This window comes from Sus scrofa, chromosome 15, assembly GCF_000003025.6.
Source record: "Sus scrofa isolate TJ Tabasco breed Duroc chromosome 15, Sscrofa11.1, whole genome shotgun sequence".
In the NCBI taxonomy this organism is placed as follows: domain Eukaryota; kingdom Metazoa; phylum Chordata; class Mammalia; order Artiodactyla; family Suidae; genus Sus; species Sus scrofa.
The window spans coordinates 92,468,648-92,483,825 of NC_010457.5; the positions used below are offsets into that span (position 1 = coordinate 92,468,648).

The following is a 15,178-nucleotide window of genomic DNA, read 5'->3' on the forward strand; positions in this document are numbered from 1 at the left end:
TTCCAGACACAGCAGAAGCACTACACAAATGTTACTTATTCCTATTATGAGTATACAAATTATTTTGGTTATTTGGTGACAATAACAAAATAACACATTCAGGATATTATTATTGTGCTTATGACATATTTATAATTATGAATTTTTCTTCTTACATCAATTGAGTTATACTTAGTAGTTTGATATTGCTCCAAAATTTTAAGTTCACTGAATTGAAGTTATTAATGCAAAGAAATCATTTTAGTATTTTTCTTAGGGTATAGTTATTAAATGAATACAGAGACTGTCATTTTAGTGTTAATGCCAATTCTGAGAATTGTCCTCATAATTAAAGGCTGATTGCATTATATTCTATATTGAACATTTATCCTTCTAGACTTTGATAGATAATGCCAAGTTTCAGTTTTCAGTTTCAGTGTCAGCAAGTAGAGCCAATGTGCCAGGTGCAAGCTGAGATGATATTTCAACACATAGCATTTTGGATGCCAATGTTAGTGTTTTGCTTCCTCTAGGTCAGCTCATCTTTCTGACATTGAGCAGTTACTGGCTTAGTGCTCTGGTGATATGAGGTCAAAAATAGATGGAAGTCATTGTGGATGATTCTTGCTACACACATATCCTTGTACAAAAGCTGTTAATTTTATCGCTGCTTAATATCTTCATTTTTAAAGTCAGAATCATGACTGCTTGGAATTTTCATAGGTTGAATGACTGGATTTACAGCATCTCTGAACATAATAGATCTACTTATAAAATAAGAAATCCTAAAATTTCAGATTTGAAATAGACAACCGGTCTAAAGTTAAATGAAGTGTGTTCCTCAGAACTGCAGTTCTATAGGATATTAATAGCTATTACATGATGTCAGTGGCATTTGTAATTTCTTGACCATCTGCAATTCACATTCCTTTCATAATAATCTCTTAAATTCTTTTCAGAAAATTACCTACTTTCAGGGTTCATTAGCCTAAATTCCCTGGAAAACAGAGCCTGAGATAAATTTTCATGCAAATGTTTTATTGGTGAATGTCCTTCAAATGAATAAAACATAGGAGAAAAGGAAATTAGGTGGAGAAGGAGGAAAAGCAAATACAAGCATTTCCAACTCCCAAGAAAACCTAGATGTTTGCTCAATCTCCAAAGAGGCAGTTTAAAACCCCTGCTCATTGAACAGTCCTATTTCCTGTCTCCAGTTAGATAAAGCCCATCCTATATAGTGTTATGTCCTCCATACTTCTGAATCGTGTTGACTATCTCCCAACAGCATCTAGGGGAAGACAGAGTTTACACTGGTTTGGTCTCCTTGGCACTGGAGTTTCTATGACCTCTTTGGGGATGCTTTTAATGGAGGCCATGGGAGTCTGCTTCTCAGTCCTCAGTACAGACTAAGACAATGGTATGACTGTGGGGATGATGAAAACTACTGTGTGAAGGTATTGCCTGGGAAATAAGTCAATGAAGAGTAGCCCTAATAGCAGGTTGTGCTGAGCTAGTCTGTAGAAGGCATAAACCAGGTCCATACAGGACACATATTTTTGGAGAGAATATGAAACTTCTACTGATATCAAAGTGGCCCTATCATCCCATCCCCTTGTTCAGCCAGAAATAGTAAAATAAATGATGATGTGCTTTTCGACCTATCCACATTTGCAAAAGACTTTTAAAAAACTGTATCTGGAGCTCTTGGCTTCTCAAACACTTGGTGATATAAAAGCTTAAGTTGAAATAGCTTTCAAGATAAAGTTATAAACTTGCTGTAAGGAGGTCATGCTTCCCCTTACCTCATATATAGTGATAAAAAATTTATATAAGACTACTTGGAGAATTTGATAGATGTCACTGAAATTTGGAAATTTCAGGAAAAAATGGACTTGTATTTTCCTGCTTAGGAAAAATTGGAGTTTGTGGCAATAAAGTGATCTGGGGTGGGTTTGGAAAATACTCCTACTAATGGCTGGCCAAAGAGTTAGGTTCATCATAGACTATTAGAGAAGGAGAGAGAATGAGAAAGAGAAGGTCCCAATTAAGAGTTTATTTGGCCCAAAAGCCAAAGGAGAAATCATAAATATCCTTGTATCTCCTTTACATTGGAACTGCAGATGAAAGAACTTAAGAAAGATTTATCATTTACATCTCCCCAGTATCTCTCCAACTCTGAAGTGAGATGGAGAAGGAGGACAAGCTGGTCTAGCTGAACTATGGAAGAATTTCAACTTTGAATTTATCGAGAGTATTAAGTATTATACCTGTTTGGGTATATTAACTACAAAGCAAGACTGTTTTAGCATTAAAGTGAATAGGGGAGCTTTGTTAACTAAGAGTGAACAGCTGTGCAACCTGGCCAAATTTTAACCTGATCAGAGACAAATGGCTTTCAGGGGCAGGTTTCTTTCTTTTTCTTTTTCTTTTTTGAAGGCTATACCTGTGGCTAGAGGTCTAATCAGAGCTGCAGCTATGACCTACGCCACAGCCTGTGGCAACACCAGATTCTGAACCCACTGAGTGAGGCCAGTGATTGAACCTGCATTGTCACAGACAATGTCGGGTTCTTAACCCGCTGAGCCATGGTGGGAACTCCTAGGGGCAGTTTTAAGTAAAAAAACCTAAGATTGTTTCATATGTTTTATGATTGTGCCTTATGACTCCTGTTTTCTCAATGTGCTGGTAATGTAATACTTTCTTCTTTCCTGTTTGCAGAAATGCACTACAGAGTTTTCTTTAGTGTTAGCTTTTAATAGTAAACCATCATTCCCATGGGTTACTTTTTCATGATTTTTTGCTCCAATGTTTCCATTAAAGTCTCTTTTAAAATATCTATTTTTGATTTACAGTGTAATTTATTACTTATTATAAAGGAAGTTTAAAAACAAAGTCTATGAAAAGTATTTTAAAAATAAACCAGAAATGTACTACACACAAGAATCACTATTATCATCTTTTTTAATCTTTAAATAGATATATTTATACATATAATATGAATATTTCATACACACAGTATTTTTAAACTGATTTTAAACATCACTTGCGATCATTTCCCCTATCATCAGTTTTAAAGTTTCTCTTGTTTCACTGTATGGACATCTCAGTTTATTTAATATTTCCATATTTGGGGGCATCTTAGCTGCTTCCATTAAAAAAATACCTGACATGAATATTTTTGAAGAGAAGAATTACTTTGGTTTCTGTGTTTATACTTTTCTAAAAGTATATGTATATTACTTGTATTTGATACTCATATTTTTTGTTTCATCCTTTGTTCATATCCTTGTGGCATATCCTCTAACTGGACCATTAATTCAATACTTTTCTCCTTATTCCTTTTTGAATGAAGAGAACTCTGATATGGATAGATCTGTACTGGGCCCTATAAAACATTTATTTCAATGTTTTAAAGTCAATTTGGGTCTTAAGCTTTAGGTATGCTCTTTTTTTCCCCCCAGTAATCCAGCAAGAGTAGCTGCAAGGAAGAAGCTGAAGTTGGAATATTCCTAAAAGAAAATTTTGATCTATTTTTTTTTTGCCTCTGAACTTTAGTATTATGGGCCAAAGGTCTAGAACTAATTTGCCCTTTCCTCTCCTGGAGATATATGTTTAGGACCTCTTTTTAACTATTATAAACAAAAACTGAAACAATTTAATATTCTAATAATATATCTAAAGTTAACAATGAGAATCTCAAATAATGATTCAGTTGTTTGCTTATCTGATATCAAACTTTTGAATATTTAGAGACAACACTGCAAAATTTGTTTTTTAATCTTTCTTTCTTGCCAGTGCCTGTTCAAATACGCTATTTTGTTTGTTTTTTGTTTTGATTTTTCTAGGGCTGCTCCTGCAGCATATGGAGGTTCCCAGGCTAGGGGTCTAATTGGAGCTGTAGCCACCGGACTGTGCCAGAGCCACAACAATGCAGAATCTGAGCCACGTTTGCAACCTACACAGCTTACAGCAATGCCAGATCCTTAACCCACTGAGCAAGGCCAGGGATCAAACCCCTCATGGTTCCTAGTCAGATTCGTTAACCAGTGAGTCACGACGGGAACTCCCTCAAATACGCTATTTTAAACTAAGCTATCTACTCTTAAACTAATAAAGTACCTTAAATAAGTTTGACAAATGCTTTTTATATTACAAAATATAATTTGATTACTTGCATTAACTGCATCATAATCTGGCTTTGTTTCTCATTTCTTCCTTTCCCAAAGATAATTTTTTGCTATGACATTGTGAATTACATAAACTTCAATCTTAATAACTATATAATTCTAGATTGAGATGCCTGTCAATCATAGATCTCAATTTCATATATAATATCTGAATTCAGTTCACACAGATCATGATTGCAAATTGCTTCTTGATGGGGAGATTCTGATCTCTGTACTTCAAACACAGATGCTATATTTGGATCATGTGCCATGGTTCATAGATGAAATTTTGGCTCAAATTAATCATTTATGTTATATTTATAATAGACATATTTAATCAATATTTTGCAAAAGGAGGCTTTCTTAAAAGAGAATAACAAATTTCAGCAACTAAAACAAGTTGTTTTATGAGAGCAAATTAAATCAAATGCATCAAATAAATGCATTAGAATGAAACATTATTGTTAAGTATCACATAGAAAAACATTTCTTACTGGACTTTTATAGCCATCCAATTTAGTAACTTGATTTTTTATACGGTATCACTGGTATTATCATCTAAACAATTCATATGATAGAATACTAAATAATGTCTTTAAATATAAATCATGGTTTTGTAATTATCTCTTCCTGTTGAAAGACAGCATGAATAATAACCTTGAGAAAAATTAATATTCAAGAATAAAGAAGATTACATAGAAATTAATTGAAATCTTTGAGTTTCAGAGACAGAAAAGTTATTTTTGATAAATACAGGAGATAAACAAAGCATGGATGGCTTCATTGAAGCAAATGTTAGATGTCTTAAAGGGATATAATGAGCTAAATCTTTATAACATAAAAGGTACAATTTTTTTTAAATGGGATATCCAGATTTTGAAAAACATATGTTCTGTCTTTCCTAAAAATAAAATTTACAGAAGTAGGAACATATAATGTGCTATGGAAAAAATATGGAAAGCATATACAAAGCTAAAATAATTAAAACATGTCAATAGTGTACCTATTCATTAAAATATATATTAATTTTAAATGGTGTTTAACTTTGATTTGTAGTAAACATTAATAATAGAGCTAAATAATTCACATCAGAAATTTTATATATTGCTATTTGTAGGATATAACAACTGTTTTCTTTGCATGATATATAGAATAACTATTTCATAAATGAGCTACACTTTTCAAATCCCAGGAAATTCATGTTGCAAGGTGTCAAGATGCAATGGACTGTGATTCAAGTTTTATTGCTGATTTTGTACTAATTCTCTATGTAAAATAGTAACAACAGGAACAAAAACAATAACAAAATCTACTATGAGTGCTCTCTTTCTGATGTTCTATCTTCTACCCAATAGTCTGCAGTTTTATAATACTGGTATTATATGAATATATGTATTATAAACCTAATATGATAATATGGGTAGTCATTACCATAATAACTGAAACAGAGTTCAGTTACAAGTAGGTTAGAGACACTATATTCTGAGGACTCCTAAATGTTTGGGTTGACCCCTGACTAAGGGAAGTGCAGTGGAATTTGTGATGATTTATTTAAACTAATAAATTACCCCTAGAAATCCCCCAGACCCAGACATAGTTTCTTTACTGATGGTTTGCAATCAGCCTAACCAGTTAAGTCAGTCTGACTGGTTATGTAGCCAGAGAAGTATTAAAACACTGCTGAGGACTTACGGTTTGAGGTCTCCCAAATTTAACATTCTTTGCACAGATCTTGGTGCTTTCAAGTTGGAGACAGAGCAAGGTAAGCATGTGTGAATTAAGACTCCTAGAGAGCTTGCTCATGGAATGTTTCTTGGAACACTAATGCTTGCCTATATTCTCTCTTTCATTTGCTTTTAAATAAAAACCTACATAAGCAGGCTATAGGGAATAGGGTGAGTCTTTTCAAATGTCTGAATTTGGGAAATCTTTGTAATATGAACTGGGAGATTGAATTAAAGCCCCCCCCCCCAGGATATTATCCTTACAGAGGAGAATTGGCCTGAAGACTTAGAAATGATTAATGGTAGATTGATTGTTTTCTCAGTCATTTAGCAGATATATACAATAAAGTACAAAAAGCTGTATAGCAGGGAGGTAAAAAAATTACAGTTAGTACAAAAATATGAAAAATTTTATCCTAGTGCTTAGATGGTTTAGCTGTAAAATTCCATACCAGAGCCAAACATTTGGTTATTACAAACATTTTGAATTTATATGTAGCTTTTGATTATCTAATTATATGATTTTATAAGGCAAGTGTTGTTGAAAAGCTAAGAATGGGCAGTTTGTCATAAGAAGGCCTTGACTATCAGTTGGCAGGTTGCCTATTCTGTGAGGATTCATTTCAGGAGGTTGGAATTAGCCTTAACTCTCTTACTGAAATAGGAAGTACACATGGATGACATTGCCCTCTGGTCAAGATATGAAACATACTGATTAATAGCATTGCTTTGTGACCATGGATCTGAGGAGATTTGTAGGGGTTTGTACTAGCTTGTCAGCTTTGTTTATTGATTATAGTGAGATTTATGACTTGAATTTGGGTTCAGTGAGATTCCTGGAGGGCTCTCTGCCTATTGAGGCTGGTTACTTAGGCGGAATATGCCTACAGGACTAGCACTTGCTAGTATGTGTCAGGCTTTTTGGTTTTGAGGCATTTTGTGCTTATCTTCTCTTTATTGCCTGATGATGGTTCTCTTTTACTGCAGTGCTCTATAAACATGAAGCATACATTTAGCATTTATTATAGAACTTTCTTCATGCTAAATTCCTACCCACCTAGACACTTTTACTGTTGCTTTTCTAGATCCATCTAACCTTGAGATCTTAACTTTTACTAGATAAACTTTACTAGAGTGCATCCTATGCAAAATAAAACCATACCTCTCATAAAACGAGTTCTTATAAAACAAAAAAAAGCTTTGCCCCACTACTGTGCAATCTATAACTTCTTAAAGGTGCCGGATTCAATCACCTCTGCTATGCTAATATCAGAAACAAGAACTTACAATTTCTGGTTGGAGAACTATGTTGATTTGGAATTGTTAGGATAGGATAGGGACTTGTGGGTGATTCAAAAAGGGCCATTTATCATTACCAAAAAGAGGAGGCCTGGGATCAAATAATGAAGACACATGCAATTACCAGAGGAATGGTCTTTGGAGCACCTCCTTATAACCTTTTTCCCATGCAAATAAGGTGTCCTCACCCAGAACCAATCAGAGCATCAAAATGCACCCCCCCCATACAGAGATTAAAACAACAACATTCAGCCTTACACACGTGCAGAGAGGCGGGACAGATATTAGTGGGCCTGAGACAAGAGAGTAAGGGTCCCCAAACAGGTCCACGATAGAGACATAAGGAAAGAGCCAGTTGCAGCCCAGCCAGTCCCTACCCCAGGGTGGCCCTCTTTCCTGGAGGGCATAAATAAAACTAGCTGTACACTGCTAGTTGACTCTTGATTGTGATCATCATTGGGATCAAGATTTCAATCTCCGAGGCAACCAAAGGGAACTCTAGATCCTTGTTGTGTGTAGGTAAGAAAAGAGAGAGAGAGCGAGAGGGCGAGAAAGAGAGAGAGAGAGCAAGCACAGAGCAGAGGAACTGACAGGATTATGGATCATGTAACCTTAACAGTTGAAGAGCCAGTTATACTGATGATTCCTAAAATAGCTCTTATAGTGAATTCATTCAGGGTATATTTAAAAACTCGGTCTAAAACGTTGTACCTCTTGGAGTTCCCGTCGTGGAGCAGTGGTTAACAAATCCGACTAGGAACCATGAGGTTGTGGGTTTGATCCCTGGCCTTGGGTTAAGGATCTGGTGTTGCTGTGAGCTGTGGTTCCCGCATTTCTGTGGCTCGGGTATAGGCTGGTGGCTACAGCTCCAATTAGACCCCTAGCCTGGGAACCTCCATATGCCACAGGAGCGGCCCTAGAAAAGGCAAAAAGAAAAAAAATAAAAAATTACAAAAGTTTGTACCTTTGAACTGTCACTAAAAGAAAAGAAAGAGGGACTTCACAAAACTTTATCAAAAAGCTCTAATAACTGTTTGGCTTATTAATGAATTTGATAGGGAAATATCTAGTGCTGTATAGGTTCAAATCTGCTAAATTTAACTTAATCCTAACACCTGATTTATGTTTAGTTTAAATAGGTCTACGACAACTTGGGTGCATCATAATCCATGTGAGTAAGTTTTAAAATTGTTTTCATATCCTCAAAATATATTACACTTAAATTGATCACAATAAATTTATATAATAGTAAGAATATCTGAAAATAATTTGGGGAGTAAATTAATATAAATTTATTCAGAACAAAGGCGAGATTTAAAATTACTCCTAGCATTCTTAAACAGAATAAAGAGAATAAGTTCAGTATTGAGCAATTAGTTAAAAAAAAATGCTTAAAATCCACCTATAAATGATTTATTTCCTTTGAAATTATTTTTCTTTTATTAGTTAAAACTTTGAGTGGTTTGAAAAAAAGCAAAGAAATCTAATTTTTTTTAAATTGCATAATTTAAGTATATTTCTTTGATCAAACTTACAGATGCATATCAAATAGAAAAGGCTCTTACTGAGCTTTCAGAGGGAACTGATTCAAGAAATGAGGATTACAAAACTGTTTAGCTTTATTTCATGTCATTCTTAAGAACTAAATTATATTTTGAAAATGTCCATATTTTGCTACATTCCTCAGGCTATTCCAGTTTCTGAATCCTTAGTAAAACAAGACTTTTAAGAACAAATTTCTCAAAAACATCAAAGCACATAAAAATAACTGATGGTGCATACACGGATATGGACCAAATATCACAGGATCCTAAGTGACTTTTCAACTGTTGCATACCAAAAGCATATTAAGCACTTTTTAAAGAAATAGAAAAAGAAATGGATATAGAAAAAATATGTGAGTATAAGTGAAATTAAAGTTACAAGAAAGGATAATTTTTGAAATTATAGATGTCAATACAGGAAATTCCATTAAAACAGAATCCTATTATATTTGAACTTCAAATTTATTTCTTCTAAAAATTCCATGTCTAGTAATACCTATTTCAAATCCCAATTAGTCTGATTGCATGTTGCAGAAACAATACCAAGAATCTTCTAAAAGAGAAGACATTTTTTAAAAGTTATATTGAAGTATACTTGATTTACAATGTTGTGATAATCTCTGCTGTACAACAAAATGATTTGCATCCATTCTTTTTCAGATTCTTTTCCCATATAGATTACCACAGAACATTGTGCAGAGTTCCCTGTGCTATACAGCAGGTCCCCACTGGCCAGTCATTCCATATACCACAGTGTGCACATGCCAGTCCCAAACTCCGAGTCCATCTCTCCCACCCACCCCCACCTGTCCCCATTGGTAACAATAAGTTTTTCAGAGTCTGTGGGTCTGTTTCTCTTCTGTATATCAGTTCATTAGTATCCTTTTTTTTTTTTTTTTTTTTTTTTTTGGATCCACATATACGATGTTTGTTTTTCACTGTCTAACTTCACTTGGTGATGATAACCTCTAGGTCCATCCATGTTGCTGCAAATGGCATTCTTATTTCATTCTTTTTTAAGGCTGAGACATAGTCTATTGTATCTTTATCAATTCTTCATCTATTCTTTATTTACCTTTCTTTATTCTTTATCTATTCTTCTTTATCTATTCCTCTGTTGATGGACATTAGGTTGCTTCCATGTCTTGGCTATTGCAAATTGTGCTGCAATGAACATCAGAGTGCATGTATCTCTTCAAATTATGGTTTTCTCTAAATATATGCTGAGGAGTGAGATTGCCAGACTGTATGGTGGTAGTTCTATTTTTAGTTTTTTGCAGTACCTCCATACTGTTTCCCATGGTAGTTGTACCAATTTTCATTCACATCATCAGTATAAGGGGGTTTACTTTTCTCCAAACCCTCTCCAGCATTCATTGTTTGCAGACTTTTTGATGATGACCATTTTGGGTGGTATAAGGTGGTGCCTCATAGCAGTTTTCATTTTCATTTCTCTAATAATTAGTGATGTTAAACATCTTTTCATGTATTTTTGGCCATCTGTATGTCTTCTTTGGAGAAATGTTTATTTAGGACTTCTGCCCATTTTTTGACTGTGTTGTTTGTTTTTTGATATTGATCGGCATAGGGGCACTTCAATATATAAGGCAACTGTGAACAGCCATACAAAGAAAAATTGACTTGTTAATGATGGCCATTCTGACAGGTATGAGGTGATACCTCATAGTAGTTTTGATTTGCATTTCTCTAATAATTAGTGATGTTGAGCATTTTTTCATGTGCCTGCTGGCCATTCTTCTTCTTCAACCTTTCGGGAAAGTTTAAGAGAGATGGGTATAAGTTCTTTGTATGTTTCGTAGAATTCGCCTGTGAAGCCATCTGATCCTGGACTTTTGTTCATAGAGAGTGTTTTTGTTACATATTCATTTTTATTTCTAGTTATCAGTCTGTTTAGTTGATCTATTTCTTCTTGATTCAGTTCTGATCGGCTTTAAGTCTCTAGAAAGTTGTCCATTTCTTCTAGGTCGTCAAATTTGTTGGCGTATAATTGTTCATAGTGTTCTCTTACATTTTTTTTTTCTTTTTGCAGTTTCCATTGAGAGTACTCCTTTTTTATTTCTTATTTTATCTGGGTTTTTTCTCTCCTCTTTTTGTGAGTCTGGCCAGATGTTTGTCATTTTTGTTTACCCAGCTCTTAGGTTTATTGATTTTTTTTCCTGTTGTTTTTCAAATCTTTATCTTATTGATTTCCTCTCTGACCTTTAAGATTCCTTCCTTCTGCTGAATTAAGTTTTGTTTATTCTTCTTTTTCTAATTCATTTAAGTGGTGGGTTATGTTGTTGATTTGAGATTTTTATTCTTTTATGAGGAAGGCCTGTATCACTATGAACTTCCCCCTAAGCACTGCTTTTGTGGCATCCCATATAGATTTTGAATGGTTGCATCTTTATTATCATTTGTCTCAAGGTATTTCTCATTTCTTTTCCTGTGGTTGATTTCTAGTTTTGTGCCATTGTGGTCAGAGAAGATACTTGAAATAATTTCTATACTCTTAAATTTGTTGAGGTTAGTTTTGTGCCCCAGTATGTGGTCAATCCTTGAGAATATTCCATGTGCACCTGAAAAGAATGTATGTTGATTTTTTGGGTATGTAGTGTCCTAAAAATATCACTGAAGTCTAAAATTTCTTTTGTGTCATTTAGGATCTCTGTTGCCTTATTGATTTTCTTCTGGAGGATCTGAGTGGGGCATTAAAGTCTCCTACTGTTATTGTATTCCCATCAATTTTTCCTTTTATGTCTGTTAATACTTGTTGTAGGTATCTGGGTGTTCCTATATTAGGGGGATATGTATTGATGATTGTAATATTCCTTTCTCAAATGGATCCTTTTATCATTAAATAGTGTTCTTCTTTGTCTTTCTTTATAGCCATCATTTTAAAGTCTATTTTGTCTGATATGAGTATTACATCTCCTGCTTTCCTGTCTTGTCCATTGGCATGAAATATCTTTTCCCATCCCCTTACTTTTAATTTATATGTGTCCTTTGCCCTAAGGTGAGTCTCAGCATATTGTAAAGCTCTTGCTTTTTAATAAAATTGGCCACTCTATGTCTTTCGATTGGGGTGTTCAGTCCATTGACATTTAAGGTAATTATTAATAAATATTATTTATTGCCATTTTAAACCTTGTTTTCCAGTTGATTCTGTTTCTCCTTTGTTCCTTTCTTTCTTTGGTAGGATGATTTCCTTTTATTTTATGCCTGTGTCCTTTCTTTTTAGTTTTTGTGAGTGTAATGTTTGGTTTTGATTTGTGGTTGCCCTCTTTTTCAAGTATGTTAAACCCTTCCTATATCTGCTTGCTTTAGCCTGATAGTCATATAGGCTCAAACATATAAAAAAAGAGAGTCTAGATTTTTTTACTTTCCTTCCCCACATTCTATGATTTTGAAGTCATTTTTTAACATCTTGATGTTTGTCCTTTTGCTGTTCCTTGTGCTTATCATCCCTTTTAAAATAGTTTCCCTTCCCCCCTCCATTTTTAGATTTGTATACTGGCTTAAGTGATTCCCTTCCAATTGTGATTTCCTCCACCGTATTTCTTCTTACTATCCTATCCCCAACAAGGGATTATTCTCCAAAATATTCAAGACTTTTTTTTTTTTTTTTTTTTTTTTGCCTTTTCAAGTTACCAACTGAGCATTTTGGATTTGACTTTCATTTGATTCCCCTAGAGAGAGAGGTCCAGCCTAGCTCCTTCCTGAAAACACTTGCAGGCTAAAGGGGGATCTACCTACCCTTCAAGGACAAGTAGAATCCTGAATGGCAATAAATGCATTCCCCTTTTTTCTGTATACTCCGCTAAAGTGTTTGGGTGAGCAATAACTGCTTTTACTTCTCCCCTTTCCTCCTCCTTCTCTTCTTCTTTTCTTCTTTCTCCTCTTCCTTCTACTTATTGTTGTTATTGAATATAATTAACCATAATCAACATTACATATATTGATTAGTATTAAATTAGTTCTAAACTATAGATCCATGATAATTCACACATGAAAGAACTTGTCATCACTTTATCTGCTAAAAGTTTTTAGAGCTATCAAATTATCATTAAGGAATTCAGCTTAATTGATTTGATAATCACCTGTTGAAAGATACTTGAGGGTTATGTGCAAACTATGGACACTTACAGTCCATAACTAACTACATGACAAGGTGTAGAGACTTTCATCTACTTCAGTATGTATACTCTAGGATCTATAATAACTTGTGATTTCTCCTTCAGAGCCTTATAATTCTTTATAACCTGATACCACCTGGGTAAACACTGTGGTGTGAGATGAGACTGTCACACACTGATCAAGAAAAGAGGAAATTGGAGGATATTGTTGATTGGCTTTATCTGTCTGGCATACTGCAGTTTATAAATTTATTAAATTTTAAATAAATTTAATCCTGTCACTTTTCAAAAATTCCACCCCTGAATTGAAATGAAACAAAACAAACAATACACCCCATGTTTCAAATAGAACTGTATATTATACACAAGGTTAAAAGTGCTGGAAGACTAAATCTGAGGATCTAGGATAATAATGTTGAAAGGGAAAAAATAAAAATTATAAATGCTTTGGTTGTCATTTAGCCATACATATTTTAATTGCTAAAATTAAAAATTTTCCTCAAAACTAGTTTTATAATTTACTATAAATTTATACTTAGTATAAATAAATGCAGCATAAATAAAATGAAATATACAGTTATCATTAGATGGAAATTTGTATTCTCGCTACCAAAAGTTTCTATCTATAATCTTGGTCTTGCTACTTAATTTTCTTGTATGAAAAATTCCTCCTAAATAAAAAAAAATCATTATCATTTATGGCAATTATCTAAGCATTCACTAAAATTGAAGCATATAAAATCAGTGATTATGAAAATAAGTTATTTTAGGTAAAATAATTTATATACCTAATGTTACAACAAAGACAACTTTACAAATTTATAAAAATTCATAAAAATTCAAATTTCATAAGAATAACTGTGTTTATGATCTATATTAATACGAAGCTGAGAGGCAGTTTTTGCAAATAATCCACCATACTCAGAATCTTTCCTTGATTTTGAAAAATGCTATAATTGAATTGCTCTTGAAATATTGCGATACAAGGCATTTTTCTACATGCAAAAGAAGTTGACTCACAGTCAAATCATTTATACTTAGCCATACAATCATGAGTAGCTTGCAGCTGACACTCGATTTTACATAACAATCAGAAAAGGCACATTTTCAAAGCCCTCGACAGGAAATACTCATGATGCATCATATTTTTAATTGTGATATCTCCATATCCATATTTAAGCTTTCATTGTGTTTCCAAATCCAAATATATATGGGAAAAAATAAAGCTTTCTAAAGTTTTATCATTTATAACCCTCTCCCTTCTCAATCACTGCAGTAGATACCCCATGTTACTGCATTGTTTTCCTCATGTAATTATAAAGTATCATTTGAAATATATTAAATTGCTTTATTTTTTAATGCTCCTGCATTTGACAATTTTTGTGTTAATGTCATATATATGCTACAAGATAGAAACAGAATGAGAGGAGAGAACTAAAACTGTTGAAGTAGGAAATGCAAAGAATGAAAAAAAATAACAGCAAGAGTCAATGCTTAGCTTTGGTGGCCAATGAAAATAAATGTTTTGGGTGCTTTTTTTTAATACCCTATCAATATAATAGTGTCAAATTAGAAGGTTTTTCTAAATTTATTAGTCTCTTATTAATAAATGATGGGGTGTACTAGTACCATTGAATATCTGTTTCAGTATAAGCAAGAGATAAAGAGAACTCAGAATATCATGGGGGTATTTGGGGAAAATCCTATTCTCAGAAGAAGGCAGGGGGCATATTATCTAAAAATCTATGCCCTTACTTTTGGACTTTTATGTGAAGAAACTCAGTGTGTGCATATTTCTGGTTCTGGTGGATGGATACTATGATATTTCTGGAGATGCAGTAGAAACTTCCAGAAGTGTAAAAGGAAACATGAGAACCTTGGAACTAGTGACCCAATTCCCTGGATGAAATCCATGAAGGACTCCATTTGGCCTTTTGCCATATTCTACAATAGTACCTATGGGTTGAGGCAGTGGCTACAGAGAAGAATCTGAGGTGACATAATTGCCTCTTATGGGTTACACAGTTCTGTAGAGGATATAGATGCATTCTTTGCTTAGGGATGAACCATAGAGATGCTAAAAATATCCAAAGACCTAGAGAAAGCTGGAGTTGGAATAAGGAGCCACAATGTTTTTTTTTTTTTTTTTTTTTTTTTTTTTTTTTTTTTTTTTATTTTATTTTTTTTTTTTTAATTTTATTTTCCCACTGTACAGCAAGGGGGTCAGGTTATCCTTACATGTATACATTACAATTACAGTTTTTCCCCCACCATTTCTTCTGTTGCAACATGAGTATCTAGACATAGTTCTCAATGCTATTCAGCGGGAT

General features: G+C 33.7%; 1 long non-coding RNA gene across 2 annotated transcripts in view; it reads left to right on the plus strand.

Annotated features, from left to right (window-relative positions):
- Positions 1 to 15,178, plus strand: part of LOC106506297 — a 470,369-nt gene that overhangs the window by 124,167 nt on the left and 331,024 nt on the right. The window lies entirely within an intron of this gene.